Here is a 27,812-nt window from a genome sequence, read left to right as displayed (position 1 = left end):
CAGAGGTTCCAAGCGTACATTACCGTCATCATAGATGGCAATGTATTCTGCCCGGATCCTATGTAAATGAAGTTAAAAATAAACAATTTATAAAATAATTCACCCCACCCCCTACAAAAAAATAAATGTTTATATAAAAAAGAATAAAAAAAAAATAACCCATTTCTCCCCTCACATAAGCTATAATTAAAAATCGGCTGTCAACATAATGCTGACAGCGATAATACGCTGCACTATAACACTATTGCAATGTATTATATGGGTGATCACAAGATCACTGGGGAAAGGGCTCTCATCGAATTTGTTAAAAAAAAAGACCAAAAAATAAAAAATAAAGAAAAAAAAGTTAAAAAAAATATTCAAACAGAACACCCTAAAAAAAAAAAATATTAAAAAAAGAAAAAATAATTTTAAACCAAAAACCCGAAATAAAACCCCTGACAATACTGTAACCATACATTGTCTTTTAGAATAATGACAAGAGGCCTAAGACACTAGTGCAGTGTATTATTACATAGTTATAGAAAGATTGCTGCTCAAAGTCCCTTGATGGGAATAGTTAAAGGAAATTTGTCACCAGTGTCACCTGCACTAACCTGTCGGTACCAACAGATAGTGCAGGTGACACTAATGACAAAGGTCCTTGCCTTGTCCCGTTCCGTGGAGGGGATCTCCGGTAATCTTCTCTGTTAAGCTTCAGCTCTAGGCCCGGCTTGGGGCACGAGTGGAGCTTAGGAATGTCACTGCTGCTACGAGTCCAGCAGAGAGCAGCAGCGGCTAGGGGCATTGGCAGAGCTTCGTGACATCACCGCTGCTGCTCCCTGCTTGGTCCCGCTGCTAAAGAACAGCAGTGGTGATGTCCCTATGCTCCGCCCATGCACAAAGCTGGCCAGAGCTGAAGCTTAACAGAGAAGATCACCGGAGATTCCCGCCACTGAACGGGAAAAGGTAAGTACCGTTGTCACCAGTGTCACCTGCACTATCTGTCAGTACCGCCACTTTTGTGTAGGTGACACTGGTGACATATTTCCATTAAAAACAATAAAAGAAAAAGAAGGTTAATAAAATAATTAAAAAAGAAAAAAAACTTCTACAAAAATATCCCTAAAAAAACATATTTGGTATGAAATATAAAATTAAGAAAATAGAAAAAATATATAAAAATTCCCCCAAAAACTATATAACCCCATACAAATCCCTCACAATGCCATAACCATGCACTGCCTGTCAGAATAATGCTAAGAGGAATAATACACTGCACCACAATAGTAGTGCAGTGTTTTATAGAAATAATCAGATCTTTGGTGAAAGGTTGCCCTCTAATGGGAATATGGGTGAAAAAAACAACCCATAAAATAAAAGTGTAATAACATGATTTATTGACCCCCCCCCTCCCCCACCAACAAAAAAAGAAAAAGAAAACAGTAGAAAGGCAGAAATGCTTTTTAAAAAAGAAATACACAATAATAATTTATAAAATTTTCTGCCCCCTCCCCCAAAGAAAACATATATTACCCTTAAAATGTATGAATAAATAAATGAAAATTAAGACATAACCCAAACATTACAAAAACAAACCCTCCAAAAACCTGTCAATAGTCTGCGTCAACATCATCCTGGGATGATGGGAAGAGTAGTACACTGCACTACTATAGAAATAAAAATCCCTACCATCTAAATCCCAATGTGTTCCATTTTTTTTTTTGTTCCTTTTTCTTATGCGGTTTCTTAATCCCTGAGATAAGTAGTTCTGGCCCTAGAGTGTTATATATATTAGCGTCTGTAGCATGTATCAGGAACATGTTATCATACCTGTGTCTTTTTACAGGTGACTGATGTCCGGTGAGAAGGTGAAAGTGACCTATACCCCCGTCAACTGCAAGAAAGGAACCACAGGACAGGTAATTAATATTTATATTAATTACTGATAACAATCAGGCTAGATGTAATATCTAGACCTGCAGAGATGTCATAGTCTCCACCTTATACATGAACATATATGTGTTGTTAATAAGCATATCGTCTATGGACAGCTTGTTATATAACACAACCATGTCTCAGGTACAGAGAATAGGAACATTTATGATCCTTAATATCTGTTTTTTATTTGTAGGAATTCCTTTTTCAATATTTAATAGAATAGACCCAACTTACCCCAAGGTTTACAAGTTTCCTTTAGACAAACTGACTGCAGATTTAGAACATAACTGTAATGTAAAGAAAAATCAATAATTTGTTTTTGCTACAAATATATAATTATAAAAATAATGAGAATTAAAAAACTATATATTAAAAGACTATAGCCATAATAATACATAGCCTGTTGAAATAATCATGAAGCGCATAATACACTGCACTTTAATACTAGTGCAGTGTATTATATGAGCGATCTTAAGATCGCTGTTAAAAGTCCCCTTTGTAAAAAAAAACGTAAAGGCTAGCTAGGAATTTTCATCCGGGATAACTATTGCCGGAGGTTCCAAGCGTACATTACCGTCATCACAGATGGCAATGTATTCTGCCCAGATCCTATGTAAATGAAGTTAAAAATAAACAATTTATAAAATAATTCACCCCACCCCAACCCCTACAAAAAAATTAATGTTTATATAAAAAAGAATTAAAAAAAAATAACCCATTTCTCCCCTCATATAAGCTATAATTAAAAATCGGCTGTCAACATAATGCTGACAGCGATAATACACTGCACTATAACACTATTGCAATGTATTATATGGGTGATCACAAGATCACTGGGGAAAGGCCTCTCATCGAATTTGTTAAAAAAAAAAGACCAAAAAATAAAAAATAAAGAAAAAAAAGTTAAAAAAAATATTCAAACAGAACACCCTAAAAAAAAAATATTAAAAAAATAAAAAATAATTTTAAACCAAAAACCCGAAATAAAACCCCTGACAATACTGTAACCATACATTATCTTTTAGAATAATGACAAGAGGCCTAAGACACTAGTGCAGTGTATTATTACATAGCTATCGAAAGATTGCTTCTCAAAGTCCCTTGATGGGAATAGTTAAAGGAAATTTGTTACCAGTGTCACCTGCACTAACCTGTCGGTACCAACAGATAGTGCAGGTGACACTAATGACAAAGGTCCTTGCCTTGTCCCGTTCCGTGGAGGGGATCTCCGGTAATCTTCTCTGTTAAGCTTCAGCTCTAGGCCCGGCTTGGGGCACGAGTGGAGCTTAGGAATGTCACTGCTGCTACGAGTCCAGCAGAGAGCAGCAGCGGCTAGGGGCATTGGCAGAGCTTAGTGACATCACCGCTGCTGCTCCCTGCTTGGTCCCGCTGCTAAAGAACAGCAGTGGTGATGTCCCTATGCTCCGCCCATGCACCAAGCTGGCCAGAGCTGAAGCTTAACAGAGAAGATCACCGGAGATTCCCGCAACTGAACGGGAAAAGGTAAGTACCGTTGTCACCAGTGTCACCTGCACTATCTGTCAGTACCGCCACTTTTGTGTAGGTGACACTGGTGACATATTTCCATTAAAAACAATAAAAGAAAAAGAAGGTTAATAAAATAATTAAAAAAGAAAAAAAACTTCTACAAATATATCCCTAAAAAAACATATTTGGTATGAAATATAAAATTAAGAAAATAGAAAAAATATATAAAAATTCCCCCAAAAACTATATAACCCCATACAAATCCCTCACAATGCCATAACCATACACTGCCTGTCAGAATACTGCTAAGAGGAATAATACACTGCACCACAATAGTAGTGCAGTGTTTTATAGAAATAATCAGATCTTTGGTGAAAGGTTGCCCTCTAATGGGAATATGGGTGAAAAAAACAACCCATAAAATAAAAGTGTAATAACATGATTTATTGACCCCCCCCCTCCCCCACCAACAAAAAAAGACAAAGAAAACAGTAGAAAGGCAGAAATGCTTTTGAAAAAAGAAATACACAATAATAATTTATAAAATTTTCTGCCCCCTCCCTCAAAGAAAACATATATTACCCTTAAAATGTATGAATAAATAAATGAAAATTAAGACATAACCCAAACATTACAAAAACAAACCCTCCAAAAACCTGTCAATAGTCTGCGTCAACATCATCCTGGGATGATGGGAGGAGTAGTACACTGCACTACTATAGAAATAACAATCCCTATCATCTAAATCCCAATGTGTTCCAATTTTTTTTGTTCCTTTTTCTTATGCGGTTTCATAATCCCTGAGATAAGTAGTTCTGGCCCTAGAGTGTTATATATATTAGCGTCTGTAGCATGTATCAGGAACATGTTATCATACCTGTGTCTTTTTACAGGTGACTGATGTCCGGTGAGAAGTTGAAAGTGACCTATACCCCCGTCAACTGCAAGAAAGGAACCACAGGACAGGTAATTAATATTTATATTAATTACTGATAACAATAAGGCTAGATGTAATATCTAGACCTGCAGAGATGTCATAGTCTCCACCTTATACATGAACATATATGTGTTGTTAATAAGCATATCGTCTATGGACAGCTTCTTATATAACACAACCATGTCTCAGGTACAGAGAATAGGAACATTTACGATCCTTAATATCTGTTTTTTATTTGTAGGAATTCCTTTATCAATATTTAATAGAATAGACCCAACTTACCCCAAGGTTTACAAGTTTCCTTTAGACAAACTGACTGCAGATTTAGAACATAACTGTAATGTAAAAAAAAATCATTAATTTGTTTTTGCTACAAATATATGATTATAAAAATAATGAGAATTAAAAAACTATATATTAAAAGACTATAGCCATAATAATACATAGCCTGTTGAAATAATCATGAAGCGCATAATACACTGCACTTTAATACTAGTGCAATGTATTATATGAGCGATCTTAAGATCGCTGTTAAAAGTCCCCTTTGTAAAAAAAACGTAAAGGCTAGCTAGGAATTTTCATCCGGAATAACTATTGCCGGAGGTTCCAAGCGTACATTACCGTCATCATAGATGGCAATGTATTCTGCCCGGATCCTATGTAAATGAAGTTAAAAATAAACAATTTATAAAATAATTCACCCCACCACAACCCCTACAAAAAAATAAATGTTTATATAAAAAAGAATAAAAAAAATAACCCATTTCTCCCCTCACATAAGCTATAATTAAAAATCGGCTGTCAACATAATGCTGACAGCGATAATACACTGCACTATAACACTATTGCAATGTATTATATGGGTGATCACAAGATCACTGGGGAAAGGCCTCTCATCGAATTTGTTAAAAAAAAAGACCAAAAAATAAAAATAAAGAAAAAAAAGTTAAAAAAAATATTCAAACAGAACACCCTAAAAAAAAACATATTAAAAAAAGAAAAAATAATTTTAAACCAAAAACCCGAAATAAAACCCCTGACAATACTGTAACCATACATTGTCTTTTAGAATAATGACAAGAGGCCTAAGACACTAGTGCAGTGTATTCTTACATAGCTATCGAAAGATTGCTGCTCAAAGTCCCTTGATGGGAATAGTTAAAGGAAATTTGTCACCAGTGTCACCTGCACTAACCTGTCGGTACCAACAGATAGTGCAGGTGACAATAATGACAAAGGTCCTTGCCTTGTCCCGTTCCGTGGAGGGGATCTCCGGTAATCTTCTCTGTTAAGCTTCAGCTCTAGGCCCGGCTTGGGGCACGAGTGGAGCTTAGGAATGTCACTGCTGCTACGAGTCCAGCAGAGAGCAGCAGCGGCTAGGGGCATTGGCAGAGCTTAGTGACATCACCGCTGCTGCTCCCTGCTTGGTTCCGCTGCTAAAGAACAGCAGTGGTGATGTCCCTATGCTCCGCCAATGCACCAAGCTGGCCAGAGCTGAAGCTTAACAGAGAAGATCACCGGAGATTCCCGCCACTGAACGGGAAAAGGTAAGTACCATTGTCACCAGTGTCACCTGCACTGTCTGTCAGTACCGCCACTTTTGTGTAGGTGACACTGGTGACATATTTCCATTAAAAACAATAAAAGAAAAAGAAGGTTAATAAAATAATTAAAAAAGAAAAAAAACTTCTACAAAAATATACCTAAAAAAACATATTTGGTATGAAATATAAAATTAAGAAAATAGAAAAAATATATAAAAATTCCCCCAAAAACTATATAACCCCATACAAATCCCTCACAATGCCATAACCATGCACTGCCTGTCAGAATAATGCTAAGAGGAATAATACACTGCACCACAATAGTAGTGCAGTGTATTATAGAAATAATCAGATCTTTGGTGAAAGGTTGCCCTCTAATGGGAATATGGGTGAAAAAAACAACCCATAAAATAAAAGTGTAATAACATGATTTATTGACCCCCCCCTCCCCCACCAACAAAAAAAAGAAAAAGAAAACAGTAGAAAGGCAGAAATGCTTTTGAAAAAAGAAATACACAATAATAATTTATAAAATTTTCTGCCCCCTCCCCCAAAGAAAACATATATTACCCTTAAAATGTATGAATAAATAAATGAAAATTAAGACATAACCCAAACATTACAAAAACAAACCCTCCAAAAACCTGTCAATAGTCTGCGTCAACATCATCCTGGGATGATGGGAAGAGTAGTACACTGCACTACTATAGAAATAAAAATCCCTACCATCTAAATCCCAATGTGTTCCATTTTTATTTTTTTGTTCCTTTTTCTTATGCGGTTTCATAATCCCTGAGATAAGTAGTTCTGGCCCTAGAGTGTTATATATATTAGCTTCTGTAGCATGTATCAGGAACATGTTATCATACCTGTGTCTTTTTACAGGTGACTGATGTCCGGTGAGAAGGTGAAAGTGACCTATACCCCCGTCAACTGCAAGAAAGGAACCACAGGACAGGTAATTAATATTTATATTAATTACTGATAACAATCAGGCTAGATGTAATATCTAGACCTGTAGAGATGTCATAGTCTCCACCTTATACATGAACATATATGTGTTGTTAATAAGCATATCGTCTATGGACAGCTTCTTATATAACACAACCATGTCTCAGGTACAGAGAATAGGAACATTTATGATCCTTAATATCTGTTTTTTATTTGTAGGAATTCCTTTATCAATATTTAATAGAATAGACCCAACTTACCCCAAGGTTTACAAGTTTCCTTTAGACAAACTGACTGCAGATTTAGAACATAACTGTAATGTAAAGAAAAATCTATAATTTGTTTTTGCTACAAATATATAATTATAAAAATAATGAGAATTAAAAAACTATATATTAAAAGACTATAGCCATAATAATACATAGCCTGTTGAAATAATCATGAAGCGCATAATACACTGCACTTTAATACTAGTGCAGTGTATTATATGAGCGATCTTAAGATCGCTGTTAAAAGTCCCCTTTGTAAAAAAAACATGTAAAGGCTAGCTAGGAATTTTCATCCGGAATAACTATTGCCGGAGGTTCCAAGCGTACATTACCGTCATCACAGATGGCAATGTATTCTGCCCAGATCCTATGTAAATGAAGTTAAAAATAAACAATTTATAAAATAATTCACCCCACCCCAACCCCTACAAAAAAATTAATGTTTATATAAAAAAGAATTAAAAAAAGATAACCCATTTCTCCCCTCACATAAACTATAATTAAAAATCGGCTGTCAACATAATGCTGACAGCGATAATACACTGCACTATAACACTATTGCAATGTATTATATGGGTGATCACAAGATCACTGGGGAAAGGCCTCTCATCGAATTTGTTAAAAAAAAGACCAAAAAATAAAAAATAAAGAAAAAAAAGTTAAAAAAAATATTCAAACAGAACACCCTAAAAAAAAACATATTAAAAAAAGAAAAAATAATTTTAAACCAAAAACCCAAAATAAAACCCCTGACAATACTGTAACCATACATTGTCTTTTAGAATAATGACAAGAGGCCTAAGACACTAGTGCAGTGTATTATTACATAGCTATCGAAAGATTGCTGCTCAAAGTCCCTTGATGGGAATAGTTAAAGGAAATTTGTCACCAGTGTCACCTGCACTAACCTGTCGGTACCAACAGATAGTGCAGGTGACACTAATGACAACGGTCCTTGCCTTGTCCCGTTCCGTGGAGGGGATCTCCGGTAATCTTCTCTGTTAAGCTTCAGCTCTAGGCCCGGCTTGGGGCACGAGTGGAGCTTAGGAATGTCACTGCTGCTACGAGTCCAGCAGAGAGCAGCAGCGGCTAGGGGCATTGGCAGAGCTTAGTGACATCACCGCTGCTGCTCCCTGCTTGGTCCCGCTGCTAAAGAACAGCAGTGGTGATGTCCCTATGCTCCGTCCATGCACCAAGCTGGCCAGAGCTGAAGCTTAACAGAGAAGATCACCGGAGATTCCCGCGACTGAACGGGAAAAGGTAAGTACCGTTGTCACCAGTGTCACCTGCACTATCTGTCAGTACCACCACTTTTGTGTAGGTGACACTGGTGACATATTTCCATTAAAAACAATAAAAGAAAAAGAAGGTTAATAAAATAATTAAAAAAGAAAAAAAACTTCTACAAAAATATCCCTAAAAAAACATATTTGGTATAAAATATAAAATTAAGAAAATAGAAAAAATATATAAAAATTCCCCCAAAAACTATATAACCCCATACAAATCCCTCACAATGCCATAACCATGCACTGCCTGTCAGAATAATGCTAAGAGGAATAATACACTGCACCACAATAGTAGTGCAGTGTTTTATAGAAATAATCAGATCTTTGGTGAAAGGTTGCCCTCTAATGGGAATATGGGTGAAAAAAACAACCCATAAAATAAAAGTGTAATAACATGATTTATTGACCCCCCCCTCCCCCACCAACAAAAAAAGAAAAAGAAAACAGTAGAAAGGCAGAAATGCTTTTGAAAAAAGAAATACACAATAATAATTTATAAAATTTTCTGCCCCCTCCCCCAAAGAAAACATATATTACCCTTAAAATGTATGAATAAATAAATGAAAATTAAGACATAACCCAAACATTACAAAAACAAACCCTCCAAAAACCTGTCAATAGTCTGCGTCAACATCATCCTGGGATGATGGGAAGAGTAGTACACTGCACTACTATAGAAATAAAAATCCCTACCATCTAAATCCCAATGTGTTCCATTTTTTTTTTGTTCCTTTTTCTTATGCGGTTTCATAATCCCTGAGATAAGTAGTTCTGGCCCTAGAGTGTTATATATATTAGCGTCTGTAGCATGTATCAGGAACATGTTATCATACCTGTGTCTTTTTACAGGTGACTGATGTCCGGTGAGAAGGTGAAAGTGACCTATACCCCCGTCAACTGCAAGAAAGGAACCACAGGACAGGTAATTAATATTTATATTAATTACTGATAACAATCAGGCTAGATGTAATATCTAGACCTGCAGAGATGTCATAGTCTCCACCTTATACATGAACATATATGTGTTGTTAATAAGCATATCGTCTATGGACAGCTTCTTATATAACACAACCATGTCTCAGGTACAGAGAATAGGAACATTTATGATCCTTAATATCTGTTTTTTATTTGTAGGAATTCCTTTTTCAATATTTAATAGAATAGACCCAACTTACCCCAAGGTTTACAAGTTTCCTTTAGACAAACTGACTGCAGATTTAGAACATAACTGTAATGTAAAGAAAAATCAATAATTTGTTTTTGCTACAAATATATAATTATAAAAATAATGAGAATTAAAAAACTATATATTAAAAGACTATAGCCATAATAATACATAGCCTGTTGAAATAATCATGAAGCGCATAATACACTGCACTTTAATACTAGTGCAGTGTATTATATGAGCGATCTTAAGATCGCTGTTAAAAGTCCCCTTTGTAAAAAAAAACGTAAAGGCTAGCTAGGAATTTTCATCCGGAATAACTGTTGCCGGAGGTTCCAAGCGTACATTACCGTCATCACAGATGGCAATGTATTCTGCCCAGATCCTATGTAAATGAAGTTAAAAATAAACAATTTATAAAATAATTCACCCCACCCCAACCCCTACAAAAAAATTAATGTTTATATAAAAAAGAATTAAAAAAAGATAACCCATTTCTCCCCTCACATAAACTATAATTAAAAATCGGCTGTCAACATAATGCTGACAGCGATAATACACTGCACTATAACACTATTGCAATGTATTATATGGGTGATCACAAGATCACTGGGGAAAGGCCTCTCATCGAATTTGTTAAAAAAAAGACCAAAAAATAAAAAATAAAGAAAAAAAAGTTAAAAAAAATATTCAAACAGAACACCCTAAAAAAAAACATATTAAAAAAAGAAAAAATAATTTTAAACCAAAAACCCAAAATAAAACCCCTGACAATACTGTAACCATACATTGTCTTTTAGAATAATGACAAGAGGCCTAAGACACTAGTGCTGTGTATTATTACATAGCTATCGAAAGATTGCTGCTCAAAGTCCCTTGATGGGAATAGTTAAAGGAAATTTGTCACCAGTGTCACCTGCACTAACCTGTCGGTACCAACAGATAGTGCAGGTGACACTAATGACAACGGTCCTTGCCTTGTCCCGTTCCGTGGAGGGGATCTCCGGTAATCTTCTCTGTTAAGCTTCAGCTCTAGGCCCGGCTTGGGGCACGAGTGGAGCTTAGGAATGTCACTGCTGCTACGAGTCCAGCAGAGAGCAGCAGCGGCTAGGGGCATTGGCAGAGCTTAGTGACATCACCGCTGCTGCTCCCTGCTTGGTCCCGCTGCTAAAGAACAGCAGTGGTGATGTCCCTATGCTCCGCCCATGCACCAAGCTGGCCAGAGCTGAAGCTTAACAGAGAAGATCACCGGAGATTCCCGCGACTGAACGGGAAAAGGTAAGTACCGTTGTCACCAGTGTCACCTGCACTGTCAGTACCGCCACTTTTGTGTAGGTGACACTGGTGACATATTTCCATTAAAAACAATAAAAGAAATAGAAGGTTAATAAAATAATTAAAAAAGAAAAAAAACTTCTACAAAAATATCCCTAAAAAAACATATTTGGTATGAAATATAAAATTAAGAAAATAGAAAAAATATATAAAAATTCCCCCAAAAACTATATAACCCCATACAAATCCCTCACAATGCCATAACCATGCACTGCCTGTCAGAATAATGCTAAGAGGAATAATACACTGCACCACAATAGTAGTGCAGTGTTTTATAGAAATAATCAGATCTTTGGTGAAAGGTTGCCCTCTAATGGGAATATGGGTGAAAAAAACAACCCATAAAATAAAAGTGTAATAACATGATTTATTGACCCCCCCCCTCCCCCACCAACAAAAAAAGAAAAAGAAAACAGTAGAAACGCAGAAATGCTTTTGAAAAAAGAAATGCACAATAATAATGTATAAAATTTTCTGCCCCCTCCCCCAAAGAAAACATATATTACCCTTAAAATGTATGAATAAATAAATGAAAATTAAGACATAACCCAAACATTACAAAAACAAACCCTCTAAAAACCTGTCAATAGTCTGCGTCAACATCATCCTGGGATGATGGGAAGAGTAGTACACTGCACTACTATAGAAATAAAAATCCCTACCATCTAAATCCCAACGTGTTCCATTTTTTTTTTGTTCCTTTTTCTTATGCGGTTTCATAATCCCTGAGATAAGTAGTTCTGGCCCTAGAGTGTTATATATATTAGCGTCTGTAGCATGTATCAGGAACATGTTATCATACCTGTGTCTTTTTACAGGTGACTGATGTCCGGTGAGAAGGTGAAAGTGACCTATACCCCCGTCAACTGCAAGAAAGGAACCACAGGACAGGTAATTAATATTTATATTAATTACTGATAACAATCAGGCTAGATGTAATATCTAGACCTGCAGAGATGTCATAGTCTCCACCTTATACATGAACATATATGTGTTGTTAATAAGCATATCGTCTATGGACAGCTTCTTATATAACACAACCATGTCTCAGGTACAGAGAATAGGAACATTTATGATCCTTAATATCTGTTTTTTATTTGTAGGAATTCCTTTTTCAATATTTAATAGAATAGACCCAACTTACCCCAAGGTTTACAAGTTTCCTTTAGACAAACTGACTGCAGATTTAGAACATAACTGTAATGTAAAGAAAAATCAATAATTTGTTTTTGCTACAAATATATAATTATAAAAATAATGAAAATTAAAAAACTATATATTAAAAGACTATAGCCATAATAATACATAGCCTGTTGAAATAATCATGAAGCGCATAAAACACTGCACTTTAATACTAGTGCAGTGTATTATATGAGCGATCTTAAGATCGCTGTTAAAAGTCCCCTTTGTAAAAAAAACGTAAAGGCTAGCTAGGAATTTTCATCCGGAATAACTATTGCCGGAGGTTCCAAGCGTACATTACCGTCATCATAGATGGCAATGTATTCTGCCCGGATCCTATGTAAATGAAGTTAAAAATAAACAATTTATAAAATAATTCACCCCACCCCAACCCCTACAAAAAAATAAATGTTTATATAAAAAAGAATAAAAAAAAAATAACCCATTTCTCCCCTCACATAAGCTATAATTAAAAATCGGCTGTCAACATAATGCTGACAGCGATAATACACTGCACTATAACACTATTGCAATGTATTATATGGGTGATCACAAGATCACTGGGGAAAGGCCTCTCATCGAATTTGTTAAAAAAAAGACCAAAAAATAAAAAATAAAGAAAAAAAAGTTAAAAAAAATATTCAAACAGAACACCCTAAAAAAAAACATATTAAAAAAAGAAAAAATAATTTTAAACCAAAAACCCGAAATAAAACCCCTGACAATACTGTAACCATACATTGTCTTTTAGAATAATGACAAGAGGCCTAAGACACTAGTGCAGTGTATTATTACATAGCTATCGAAAGATTGCTGCTCAAAGTCCCTTGATGGGAATAGTTAAAGGAAATTTGTCACCAGTGTCACCTGCACTAACCTGTCGGTACCAACAGATAGTGCAGGTGACACTAATGACAAAGGTCCTGGCCTTGTCCCGTTCCGTGGAGGGGATCTCCGGTAATCTTCTCTGTTAAGCTTCAGCTCTAGGCCCGGCTTGGGGCACGAGTGGAGCTTAGGAATGTCACTGCTGCTACGAGTCCAGCAGAGAGCAGCAGCGGCTAGGGGCATTGGCAGAGCTTAGTGACATCACCGCTGCTGCTCCCTGCTTGGTCCCGCTGCTAAAGAACAGCAGTGGTGATGTCCCTATGCTCCGCCCATGCACAAAGCTGGCCAGAGCTGAAGCTTAACAGAGAAGATCACCGGAGATTCCCGCCACTGAACGGGAAAAGGTAAGTACCGTTGTCACCAGTGTCACCTGCACTATCTGTCAGTACCGCCACTTTTGTGTAGGTGACACTGGTGACATATTTCCATTAAAAACAATAAAAGAAAAAGAAGGTTAATAAAATAATTAAAAATGAAAAAAAACTTCTACAAAAATATCCCTAAAAAAACATATTTGGTATGAAATATAAAATTAAGAAAATAGAAAAAATATATAAAAATTCCCCCAAAAACTATATAACCCCATACAAATCCCTCACAATGCCATAACCATGCACTGCCTGTCAGAATAATGCTAAGAGGAATAATACACTGCACCACAATAGTAGTGCAGTGTTTTATAGAAATAATCAGATCTTTGGTGAAAGGTTGCCCTCTAATGGGAATATGGGTGAAAAAAACAACCCATAAAATAAAAGTGTAATAACATGATTTATTGACCCCCCCCCCCCTCCCCCACCAACAAAAAAAGAAAAAGAAAACAGTAGAAAGGCAGAAATGCTTTTGAAAAAAGAAATACACAATAATAATTTATAAAATTTTCTGCCCCCTCCCCCAAAGAAAACATACATTACCCTTAAAATGTATGAATAAATAAATGAAAATTAAGACATAACCCAAACATTACAAAAACAAACCCTTCAAAAACCTGTCAATAGTCTGCGTCAACATCATCCTGGGATGATGGGAAGAGTAGTACACTGCACTACTATAGAAATAAAAATCCCTACCATCTAAATCCCAATGTGTTCCATTTTTTTTTTTTTGTTCCTTTTTCTTATGCGGTTTCATAATCCCTGAGATAAGTAGTTCTGGCCCTAGAGTGTTATATATATTAGCGTCTGTAGCATGTATCAGGAACATGTTATCATACCTGTGTCTTTTTACAGGTGACTGATGTCCGGTGAGAAGGTGAAAGTGACCTATACCCCCGTCAACTGCAAGAAAGGAACCACAGGACAGGTAATTAATATTTATATTAATTACTGATAACAATCAGGCTAGATGTAATATCTAGACCTGCAGAGATGTCATAGTCTCCACCTTATACATGAACATATATGTGTTGTTAATAAGCATATCGTCTATGGACAGCTTCTTATATAACACAACCATGTCTCAGGTACAGAGAATAGGAACATTTATGATCCTTAATATCTGTTTTATATTTGTAGGAATTCCTTTTTCAATATTTAATAGAATAGACCCAACTCACCCCAAGGTTTACAAGTTTCCTTTAGACAAACTGACTGCAGATTTAGAACATAACTGTAATGTAAAGAAAAATCAATAATTTGTTTTTGCTACAAATATATAATTATAAAAATAATGAGAATTAAAAAACTATATATTAAAAGACTATAGCCATAATAATACATAGCCTGTTGAAATAATCATGAAGCGCATAATACACTGCACTTTAATACTAGTGCAGTGTATTATATGAGCGATCTTAAGATCGCTGTTAAAAGTCCCCTTTGTACAAAAAACGTAAAGGCTAGCTAGGAATTTTCATCCGGAATAACTATTGCCAGAGGTTCCAAGCGTACATTACCGTCATCATAGATGGCAATGTATTCTGCCCGGATCCTATGTAAATGAAGTTAAAAATAAACAATTTATAAAATAATTCACCCCACCCCAACCCCTACAAAAAAATAAATGTTTATATAAAAAAGAATAAAAAAAAAATAACCCATTTCTCCCCTCACATAAGCTATAATTAAAAATCGGCTGTCAACATAATGCTGACAGCGATAATACACTGCACTATAACACTATTGCAATGTATTATATGGGTGATCACAAGATCACTGGGGAAAGGCCTCTCATCGAATTTGTTAAAAAAAAGACCAAAAAATAAAAAATAAAGAAAAAAAAGTTAAAAAAAATATTCAAACAGAACACCCTAAAAAAAAACATATTAAAAAAAGAAAAAATAATTTTAAACCAAAAACCCGAAATAAAACCCCTGACAATACTGTAACCATACATTGTCTTTTAGAATAATGACAAGAGGCCTAAGACACTAGTGCAGTGTATTATTACATAGCTATCGAAAGATTGCTGCTCAAAGTCCCTTGATGGGAATAGTTAAAGGAAATTTGTCACCAGTGTCACCTGCACTAACCTGTCGGTACCAACAGATAGTGCAGGTGACACTAATGACAAAGGTCCTGGCCTTGTCCCGTTCCGTGGAGGGGATCTCCGGTAATCTTCTCTGTTAAGCTTCAGCTCTAGGCCCGGCTTGGGGCACGAGTGGAGCTTAGGAATGTCACTGCTGCTACGAGTCCAGCAGAGAGCAGCAGCGGCTAGGGGCATTGGCAGAGCTTAGTGACATCACCGCTGCTGCTCCCTGCTTGGTCCCGCTGCTAAAGAACAGCAGTGGTGATGTCCCTATGCTCCGCCCATGCACAAAGCTGGCCAGAGCTGAAGCTTAACAGAGAAGATCACCGGAGATTCCCGCCACTGAACGGGAAAAGGTAAGTACCGTTGTCACCAGTGTCACCTGCACTATCTGTCAGTACCGCCACTTTTGTGTAGGTGACACTGGTGACATATTTCCATTAAAAACAATAAAAGAAAAAGAAGGTTAATAAAATAATTAAAAATGAAAAAAAACTTCTACAAAAATATCCCTAAAAAAACATATTTGGTATGAAATATAAAATTAAGAAAATAGAAAAAATATATAAAAATTCCCCCAAAAACTATATAACCCCATACAAATCCCTCACAATGCCATAACCATGCACTGCCTGTCAGAATAATGCTAAGAGGAATAATACACTGCACCACAATAGTAGTGCAGTGTTTTATAGAAATAATCAGATCTTTGGTGAAAGGTTGCCCTCTAATGGGAATATGGGTGAAAAAAACAACCCATAAAATAAAAGTGTAATAACATGATTTATTGACCCCCCCCCCCCTCCCCCACCAACAAAAAAAGAAAAAGAAAACAGTAGAAAGGCAGAAATGCTTTTGAAAAAAGAAATACACAATAATAATTTATAAAATTTTCTGCCCCCTCCCCCAAAGAAAACATACATTACCCTTAAAATGTATGAATAAATAAATGAAAATTAAGACATAACCCAAACATTACAAAAACAAACCCTCCAAAAACCTGTCAATAGTCTGCGTCAACATCATCCTGGGATGATGGGAAGAGTAGTACACTGCACTACTATAGAAATAAAAATCCCTACCATCTAAATCCCAATGTGTTCCATTTTTTTTTTTTTGTTCCTTTTTCTTATGCGGTTTCATAATCCCTGAGATAAGTAGTTCTGGCCCTAGAGTGTTATATATATTAGCGTCTGTAGCATGTATCAGGAACATGTTATCATACCTGTGTCTTTTTACAGGTGACTGATGTCCGGTGAGAAGGTGAAAGTGACCTATACCCCCGTCAACTGCAAGAAAGGAACCACAGGACAGGTAATTAATATTTATATTAATTACTGATAACAATCAGGCTAGATGTAATATCTAGACCTGCAGAGATGTCATAGTCTCCACCTTATACATGAACATATATGTGTTGTTAATAAGCATATCGTCTATGGACAGCTTCTTATATAACACAACCATGTCTCAGGTACAGAGAATAGGAACATTTATGATCCTTAATATCTGTTTTATATTTGTAGGAATTCCTTTTTCAATATTTAATAGAATAGACCCAACTCACCCCAAGGTTTACAAGTTTCCTTTAGACAAACTGACTGCAGATTTAGAACATAACTGTAATGTAAAGAAAAATCAATAATTTGTTTTTGCTACAAATATATAATTATAAAAATAATGAGAATTAAAAAACTATATATTAAAAGACTATAGCCATAATAATACATAGCCTGTTGAAATAATCATGAAGCGCATAATACACTGCACTTTAATACTAGTGCAGTGTATTATATGAGCGATCTTAAGATCGCTGTTAAAAGTCCCCTTTGTACAAAAAACGTAAAGGCTAGCTAGGAATTTTCATCCGGAATAACTATTGCCAGAGGTTCCAAGCGTACATTACCGTCATCATAGATGGCAATGTATTCTGCCCGGATCCTATGTAAATGAAGTTAAAAATAAACAATTTATAAAATAATTCACCCCACCCCAACCCCTACAAAAAAATAAATGTTTATATAAAAAAGAATAAAAAAAAAATAACCCATTTCTCCCCTCACATAAGCTATAATTAAAAATCGGCTGTCAACATAATGCTGACAGCGATAATACGCTGCACTATAACACTATTGCAATGTATTATATGGGTGATCACAAGATCACTGGGGAAAGGGCTCTCATCGAATTTGTTAAAAAAAAAGACCAAAAAATAAAAAATAAAGAAAAAAAAGTTAAAAAAAATATTCAAACAGAACACTCTAAAAAAACACATATTAAAAAAAGAAAAAATAATTTTAAACCAAAAACCCGAAATAAAACCCCTGACAATACTGTAACCATACATTGTCTTTTAGAATAATGACAAGAGGCCTAGACACTAGTGCAGTGTATTATTACATAGTTATAGAAAGATTGCTGCTCAAAGTCCCTTGATGGGAATAGTTAAAGGAAATTTGTCACCAGTGTCACCTGCACTAACCTGTCGGTACCAACAGATAGTGCAGGTGACACTAATGACAAAGGTCCTTGCCTTGTCCCGTTCCGTGGAGGGGATCTCCGGTAATCTTCTCTGTTAAGCTTCAGCTCTAGGCCCGGCTTGGGGCACGAGTGGAGCTTAGGAATGTCACTGCTGCTACGAGTCCAGCAGAGAGCAGCAGCGGCTAGGGGCATTGGCAGAGCTTCGTGACATCACCGCTGCTGCTCCCTGCTTGGTCCCGCTGCTAAAGAACAGCAGTGGTGATGTCCCTATGCTCCGCCCATGCACAAAGCTGGCCAGAGCTGAAGCTTAACAGAGAAGATCACCGGAGATTCCCGCCACTGAACGGGAAAAGGTAAGTACCGTTGTCACCAGTGTCACCTGCACTATCTATCAGTACCGCCACTTTTGTGTAGGTGACACTGGTGACATATTTCCATTAAAAACAATAAAAGAAAAAGAAGGTTAATAAAATAATTAAAAAAGAAAAAAAACTTCTACAAAAATATCCCTAAAAAAACATATTTGGTATGAAATATAAAATTAAGAAAATAGAAAAAATATATAAAAATTCCCCCAAAAACTATATAACCCCATACAAATCCCTCACAATGCCATAACCATGCACTGCCTGTCAGAATAATGCTAAGAGGAATAATACACTGCACCACAATAGTAGTGCAGTGTTTTATAGAAATAATCAGATCTTTGGTGAAAGGTTGCCCTCTAATGGGAATATGGGTGAAAAAAACAACCCATAAAATAAAAGTGTAATAACATGATTTATTGACCCCCCCCCCTCCCCCACCAACAAAAAAAGAAAAAGAAAACAGTAGAAAGGCAGAAATGCTTTTGAAAAAAGAAATACACAATAATAATTTATAAAATTTTCTGCCCCCTCCCCCAAAGAAAACATATATTACCCTTAAAATGTATGAATAAATAAATGAAAATTAAGACATAACCCAAACATTACAAAAACAAACCCTCCAAAAACCTGTCAATAGTCTGCGTCAACATCATCCTGGGATGATGGGAAGAGTAGTACACTGCACTACTATAGAAATAAAAATCCCTACCATCTAAATCCCAATGTGTTCCATTTTTTTTTTGTTCCTTTTTCTTATGCGGTTTCTTAATCCCTGAGATAAGTAGTTCTGGCCCTAGAGTGTTATATATATTAGCGTCTGTAGCATGTATCAGGAACATGTTATCATACCTGTGTCTTTTTACAGGTGACTGATGTCCGGTGAGAAGGTGAAAGTGACCTATACCCCCGTCAACTGCAAGAAAGGAACCACAGGACAGGTAATTAATATTTATATTAATTACTGATAACAATCAGGCTAGATGTAATATCTAGACCTGCAGAGATGTCATAGTCTCCACCTTATACATGAACATATATGTGTTGTTAATAAGCATATCGTCTATGGACAGCTTGTTATATAACACAACCATGTCTCAGGTACAGAGAATAGGAACATTTATGATCCTTAATATCTGTTTTTTATTTGTAGGAATTCCTTTTTCAATATTTAATAGAATAGACCCAACTTACCCCAAGGTTTACAAGTTTCCTTTAGACAAACTGACTGCAGATTTAGAACATAACTGTAATGTAAAGAAAAATCAATAATTTGTTTTTGCTACAAATATATAATTATAAAAATAATGAGAATTAAAAAACTATATATTAAAAGACTATAGCCATAATAATACATAGCCTGTTGAAATAATCATGAAGCGCATAATACACTGCACTTTAATACTAGTGCAGTGTATTATATGAGCGATCTTAAGATCGCTGTTAAAAGTCCCCTTTGTAAAAAAAAACGTAAAGGCTAGCTAGGAATTTTCATCCGGGATAACTATTGCCGGAGGTTCCAAGCGTACATTACCGTCATCACAGATGGCAATGTATTCTGCCCAGATCCTATGTAAATGAAGTTAAAAATAAACAATTTATAAAATAATTCACCCCACCCCAACCCCTACAAAAAAATTAATGTTTATATAAAAAAGAATTAAAACAAAATAACCCATTTCTCCCCTCATATAAGCTATAATTAAAAATCGGCTGTCAACATAATGCTGACAGCGATAATACACTGCACTATAACACTATTGCAATGTATTATATGGGTGATCACAAGATCACTGGGGAAAGGCCTCTCATCGAATTTGTTAAAAAAAAAAGACCAAAAAATAAAAAATAAAGAAAAAAAAGTTAAAAAAAATATTCAAACAGAACACCCTAAAAAAAAAATATTAAAAAAATAAAAAATAATTTTAAACCAAAAACCCGAAATAAAACCCCTGACAATACTGTAACCATACATTATCTTTTAGAATAATGACAAGAGGCCTAAGACACTAGTGCAGTGTATTATTACATAGCTATCGAAAGATTGCTTCTCAAAGTCCCTTGATGGGAATAGTTAAAGGAAATTTGTTACCAGTGTCACCTGCACTAACCTGTCGGTACCAACAGATAGTGCAGGTGACACTAATGACAAAGGTCCTTGCCTTGTCCCGTTCCGTGGAGGGGATCTCCGGTAATCTTCTCTGTTAAGCTTCAGCTCTAGGCCCGGCTTGGGGCACGAGTGGAGCTTAGGAATGTCACTGCTGCTACGAGTCCAGCAGAGAGCAGCAGCGGCTAGGGGCATTGGCAATGCCCCTAGCACCGCTGCTGCTCCTCTGCTTGGTCCCGCTGCTAAGACAGCAGTGGACATTCCCTATGCTCCACTCCGATGCACCAAGCGGGCCTAGAGCTGAAGCTTAACAGAGAAGATCACCGGAGATCCCCTCCACGGAACGGGAAAAGGTAAGGACCTTTGTCACCTAGTGTCACCTGCACTATCTGTCAGGTACCGCCACGGTTTGTGTAGGTGACACTGGTGACATATTTCCATTAAAAACAATAAAAGAAAAAGAAGGTTAATAAAATAATTAAAAAAGAAAAAAAACTTCTACAAATATATCCCTAAAAAAACATATTTGGTATGAAATATAAAATTAAGAAAATAGAAAAAATATATAAAAATTCCCCCAAAAACTATATAACCCCATACAAATCCCTCACAATGCCATAACCATACACTGTCTGTCAGAATACTGCTAAGAGGAATAATACACTGCACCACAATAGTAGTGCAGTGTTTTATAGAAATAATCAGATCTTTGGTGAAAGGTTGCCCTCTAATGGGAATATGGGTGAAAAAAACAACCCATAAAATAAAAGTGTAATAACATGATTTATTGACCCCCCCCCCCTCCCCCACCAACAAAAAAAGACAAAGAAAACAGTAGAAAGGCAGAAATGCTTTTGAAAAAAGAAATACACAATAATAATTTATAAAATTTTCTGCCCCCTCCCTCAAAGAAAACATATATTACCCTTAAAATGTATGAATAAATAAATGAAAATTAAGACATAACCCAAACATTACAAAAACAAACCCTCCAAAAACCTGTCAATAGTCTGCGTCAACATCATCCTGGGATGATGGGAGGAGTAGTACACTGCACTACTATAGAAATAACAATCCCTATCATCTAAATCCCAATGTGTTCCAATTTTTTTTGTTCCTTTTTCTTATGCGGTTTCATAATCCCTGAGATAAGTAGTTCTGGCCCTAGAGTGTTATATATATTAGCGTCTGTAGCATGTATCAGGAACATGTTATCATACCTGTGTCTTTTTACAGGTGACTGATGTCCGGTGAGAAGTTGAAAGTGACCTATACCCCCGTCAACTGCAAGAAAGGAACCACAGGACAGGTAATTAATATTTATATTAATTACTGATAACAATAAGGCTAGATGTAATATCTAGACCTGCAGAGATGTCATAGTCTCCACCTTATACATGAACATATATGTGTTGTTAATAAGCATATCGTCTATGGACAGCTTCTTATATAACACAACCATGTCTCAGGTACAGAGAATAGGAACATTTACGATCCTTAATATCTGTTTTTTATTTGTAGGAATTCCTTTATCAATATTTAATAGAATAGACCCAACTTACCCCAAGGTTTACAAGTTTCCTTTAGACAAACTGACTGCAGATTTAGAACATAACTGTAATGTAAAAAAAAATCATTAATTTGTTTTTGCTACAAATATATGATTATAAAAATAATGAGAATTAAAAAACTATATATTAAAAGACTATAGCCATAATAATACATAGCCTGTTGAAATAATCATGAAGCGCATAATACACTGCACTTTAATACTAGTGCAATGTATTATATGAGCGATCTTAAGATCGCTGTTAAAAGTCCCCTTTGTAAAAAAAACGTAAAGGCTAGCTAGGAATTTTCATCCGGAATAACTATTGCCGGAGGTTCCAAGCGTACATTACCGTCATCATAGATGGCAATGTATTCTGCCCGGATCCTATGTAAATGAAGTTAAAAATAAACAATTTATAAAATAATTCACCCCACCACAACCCCTACAAAAAAATAAATGTTTATATAAAAAAGAATAAAAAAAATAACCCATTTCTCCCCTCACATAAGCTATAATTAAAAATCGGCTGTCAACATAATGCTGACAGCGATAATACACTGCACTATAACACTATTGCAATGTATTATATGGGTGATCACAAGATCACTGGGGAAAGGCCTCTCATCGAATTTGTTAAAAAAAAAGACCAAAAAATAAAAATAAAGAAAAAAAAGTTAAAAAAAATATTCAAACAGAACACCCTAAAAAAAAACATATTAAAAAAAGAAAAAATAATTTTAAACCAAAAACCCGAAATAAAACCCCTGACAATACTGTAACCATACATTGTCTTTTAGAATAATGACAAGAGGCCTAAGACACTAGTGCAGTGTATTCTTACATAGCTATCGAAAGATTGCTGCTCAAAGTCCCTTGATGGGAATAGTTAAAGGAAATTTGTCACCAGTGTCACCTGCACTAACCTGTCGGTACCAACAGATAGTGCAGGTGACAATAATGACAAAGGTCCTTGCCTTGTCCCGTTCCGTGGAGGGGATCTCCGGTAATCTTCTCTGTTAAGCTTCAGCTCTAGGCCCGGCTTGGGGCACGAGTGGAGCTTAGGAATGTCACTGCTGCTACGAGTCCAGCAGAGAGCAGCAGCGGCTAGGGGCATTGGCAGAGCTTAGTGACATCACCGCTGCTGCTCCCTGCTTGGTTCCGCTGCTAAAGAACAGCAGTGGTGATGTCCCTATGCTCCGCCAATGCACCAAGCTGGCCAGAGCTGAAGCTTAACAGAGAAGATCACCGGAGATTCCCGCCACTGAACGGGAAAAGGTAAGTACCGTTGTCACCAGTGTCACCTGCACTGTCTGTCAGTACCGCCACTTTTGTGTAGGTGACACTGGTGACATATTTCCATTAAAAACAATAAAAGAAAAAGAAGGTTAATAAAATAATTAAAAAAGAAAAAAAACTTCTACAAAAATATACCTAAAAAAACATATTTGGTATGAAATATAAAATTAAGAAAATAGAAAAAATATATAAAAATTCCCCCAAAAACTATATAACCCCATACAAATCCCTCACAATGCCATAACCATGCACTGCCTGTCAGAATAATGCTAAGAGGAATAATACACTGCACCACAATAGTAGTGCAGTGTATTATAGAAATAATCAGATCTTTGGTGAAAGGTTGCCCTCTAATGGGAATATGGGTGAAAAAAACAACCCATAAAATAAAAGTGTAATAACATGATTTATTGACCCCCCCCCTCCCCCACCAACAAAAAAAAGAAAAAGAAAACAGTAGAAAGGCAGAAATGCTTTTGAAAAAAGAAATACACAATAATAATTTATAAAATTTTCTGCCCCCTCCCCCAAAGAAAACATATATTACCCTTAAAATGTATGAATAAATAAATGAAAATTAAGACATAACCCAAACATTACAAAAACAAACCCTCCAAAAACCTGTCAATAGTCTGCGTCAACATCATCCTGGGATGATGGGAAGAGTAGTACACTGCACTACTATAGAAATAAAAATCCCTACCATCTAAATCCCAATGTGTTCCATTTTTATTTTTTTGTTCCTTTTTCTTATGCGGTTTCATAATCCCTGAGATAAGTAGTTCTGGCCCTAGAGTGTTATATATATTAGCTTCTGTAGCATGTATCAGGAACATGTTATCATACCTGTGTCTTTTTACAGGTGACTGATGTCCGGTGAGAAGGTGAAAGTGACCTATACCCCCGTCAACTGCAAGAAAGGAACCACAGGACAGGTAATTAATATTTATATTAATTACTGATAACAATCAGGCTAGATGTAATATCTAGACCTGTAGAGATGTCATAGTCTCCACCTTATACATGAACATATATGTGTTGTTAATAAGCATATCGTCTATGGACAGCTTCTTATATAACACAACCATGTCTCAGGTACAGAGAATAGGAACATTTATGATCCTTAATATCTGTTTTTTATTTGTAGGAATTCCTTTATCAATATTTAATAGAATAGACCCAACTTACCCCAAGGTTTACAAGTTTCCTTTAGACAAACTGACTGCAGATTTAGAACATAACTGTAATGTAAAGAAAAATCTATAATTTGTTTTTGCTACAAATATATAATTATAAAAATAATGAGAATTAAAAAACTATATATTAAAAGACTATAGCCATAATAATACATAGCCTGTTGAAATAATCATGAAGCGCATAATACACTGCACTTTAATACTAGTGCAGTGTATTATATGAGCGATCTTAAGATCGCTGTTAAAAGTCCCCTTTGTAAAAAAAACATGTAAAGGCTAGCTAGGAATTTTCATCCGGAATAACTATTGCCGCAGGTTCCAAGCGTACATTACCGTCATCACAGATGGCAATGTATTCTGCCCAGATCCTATGTAAATGAAGTTAAAAATAAACAATTTATAAAATAATTCACCCCACCCCAACCCCTACAAAAAAATTAATGTTTATATAAAAAAGAATTAAAAAAAGATAACCCATTTCTCCCCTCACATAAACTATAATTAAAAATCGGCTGTCAACATAATGCTGACAGCGATAATACACTGCACTATAACACTATTGCAATGTATTATATGGGTGATCACAAGATCACTGGGGAAAGGCCTCTCATCGAATTTGTTAAAAAAAAGACCAAAAAATAAAAAATAAAGAAAAAAAAGTTAAAAAAAATATTCAAACAGAACACCCTAAAAAAAAACATATTAAAAAAAGAAAAAATAATTTTAAACCAAAAACCCAAAATAAAACCCCTGACAATACTGTAACCATACATTGTCTTTTAGAATAATGACAAGAGGCCTAAGACACTAGTGCAGTGTATTATTACATAGCTATCGAAAGATTGCTGCTCAAAGTCCCTTGATGGGAATAGTTAAAGGAAATTTGTCACCAGTGTCACCTGCACTAACCTGTCGGTACCAACAGATAGTGCAGGTGACACTAATGACAACGGTCCTTGCCTTGTCCCGTTCCGTGGAGGGGATCTCCGGTAATCTTCTCTGTTAAGCTTCAGCTCTAGGCCCGGCTTGGGGCACGAGTGGAGCTTAGGAATGTCACTGCTGCTACGAGTCCAGCAGAGAGCAGCAGCGGCTAGGGGCATTGGCAGAGCTTAGTGACATCACCGCTGCTGCTCCCTGCTTGGTCCCGCTGCTAAAGAACAGCAGTGGTGATGTCCCTATGCTCCGTCCATGCACCAAGCTGGCCAGAGCTGAAGCTTAACAGAGAAGATCACCGGAGATTCCCGCGACTGAACGGGAAAAGGTAAGTACCGTTGTCACCAGTGTCACCTGCACTATCTGTCAGTACCACCACTTTTGTGTAGGTGACACTGGTGACATATTTCCATTAAAAACAATAAAAGAAAAAGAAGGTTAATAAAATAATTAAAAAAGAAAAAAAACTTCTACAAAAATATCCCTAAAAAAACATATTTGGTATGAAATATAAAATTAAGAAAATAGAAAAAATATATAAAAATTCCCCCAAAAACTATATAACCCCATACAAATCCCTCACAATGCCATAACCATGCACTGCCTGTCAGAATAATGCTAAGAGGAATAATACACTGCACCACAATAGTAGTGCAGTGTTTTATAGAAATAATCAGATCTTTGGTGAAAGGTTGCCCTCTAATGGGAATATGGGTGAAAAAAACAACCCATAAAATAAAAGTGTAATAACATGATTTATTGACCCCCCCCTCCCCCACCAACAAAAAAAGAAAAAGAAAACAGTAGAAAGGCAGAAATGCTTTTGAAAAAAGAAATACACAATAATAATTTATAAAATTTTCTGCCCCCTCCCCCAAAGAAAACATATATTACCCTTAAAATGTATGAATAAATAAATGAAAATTAAGACATAACCCAAACATTACAAAAACAAACCCTCCAAAAACCTGTCAATAGTCTGCGTCAACATCATCCTGGGATGATGGGAAGAGTAGTACACTGCACTACTATAGAAATAAAAATCCCTACCATCTAAATCCCAATGTGTTCCATTTTTTTTTTGTTCCTTTTTCTTATGCGGTTTCATAATCCCTGAGATAAGTAGTTCTGGCCCTAGAGTGTTATATATATTAGCGTCTGTAGCATGTATCAGGAACATGTTATCATACCTGTGTCTTTTTACAGGTGACTGATGTCCGGTGAGAAGGTGAAAGTGACCTATACCCCCGTCAACTGCAAGAAAGGAACCACAGGACAGGTAATTAATATTTATATTAATTACTGATAACAATCAGGCTAGATGTAATATCTAGACCTGCAGAGATGTCATAGTCTCCACCTTATACATGAACATATATGTGTTGTTAATAAGCATATCGTCTATGGACAGCTTCTTATATAACACAACCATGTCTCAGGTACAGAGAATAGGAACATTTATGATCCTTAATATCTGTTTTTTATTTGTAGGAATTCCTTTTTCAATATTTAATAGAATAGACCCAACTTACCCCAAGGTTTACAAGTTTCCTTTAGACAAACTGACTGCAGATTTAGAACATAACTGTAATGTAAAGAAAAATCAATAATTTGTTTTTGCTACAAATATATAATTATAAAAATAATGAGAATTAAAAAACTATATATTAAAAGACTATAGCCATAATAATACATAGCCTGTTGAAATAATCATGAAGCGCATAATACACTGCACTTTAATACTAGTGCAGTGTATTATATGAGCGATCTTAAGATCGCTGTTAAAAGTCCCCTTTGTAAAAAAAAACGTAAAGGCTAGCTAGGAATTTTCATCCGGAATAACTGTTGCCGGAGGTTCCAAGCGTACATTACCGTCATCACAGATGGCAATGTATTCTGCCCAGATCCTATGTAAATGAAGTTAAAAATAAACAATTTATAAAATAATTCACCCCACCCCAACCCCTACAAAAAAATTAATGTTTATATAAAAAAGAATTAAAAAAAGATAACCCATTTCTCCCCTCACATAAACTATAATTAAAAATCGGCTGTCAACATAATGCTGACAGCGATAATACACTGCACTATAACACTATTGCAATGTATTATATGGGTGATCACAAGATCACTGGGGAAAGGCCTCTCATCGAATTTGTTAAAAAAAAGACCAAAAAATAAAAAATAAAGAAAAAAAAGTTAAAAAAAATATTCAAACAGAACACCCTAAAAAAAAACATATTAAAAAAAGAAAAAATAATTTTAAACCAAAAACCCAAAATAAAACCCCTGACAATACTGTAACCATACATTGTCTTTTAGAATAATGACAAGAGGCCTAAGACACTAGTGCTGTGTATTATTACATAGCTATCGAAAGATTGCTGCTCAAAGTCCCTTGATGGGAATAGTTAAAGGAAATTTGTCACCAGTGTCACCTGCACTAACCTG

At 35.7% G+C, this 27,812-nt stretch overlaps 2 long non-coding RNA genes across 2 annotated transcripts; both read left to right on the top strand.

Annotated features, from left to right (window-relative positions):
- Positions 1–898: 898 nt before the first annotated feature.
- LOC130351368 (uncharacterized) lies at positions 899–8,806 on the top strand. The gene is made up of 2 exons (XR_008888091.1): positions 899–4,374; positions 6,775–8,806. It is a non-coding gene; the product is annotated as an uncharacterized LOC130351368 (long non-coding RNA).
- Positions 8,807–20,815: 12,009 nt separating this feature from the next.
- On the top strand, positions 20,816–26,126 carry LOC130351367 (uncharacterized). The gene is made up of 2 exons (XR_008888090.1): positions 20,816–21,693; positions 24,095–26,126. It is a non-coding gene; the product is annotated as an uncharacterized LOC130351367 (long non-coding RNA).
- Positions 26,127–27,812: the final 1,686 nt, after the last annotated feature.

This window comes from Hyla sarda, unplaced genomic scaffold (assembly GCF_029499605.1).
Source record: "Hyla sarda isolate aHylSar1 unplaced genomic scaffold, aHylSar1.hap1 scaffold_970, whole genome shotgun sequence".
NCBI lineage: Eukaryota > Metazoa > Chordata > Amphibia > Anura > Hylidae > Hyla > Hyla sarda.
Note: the sequence above shows the minus strand (reverse complement) of the source record. Positions and strands in the feature narration are given on the sequence as shown.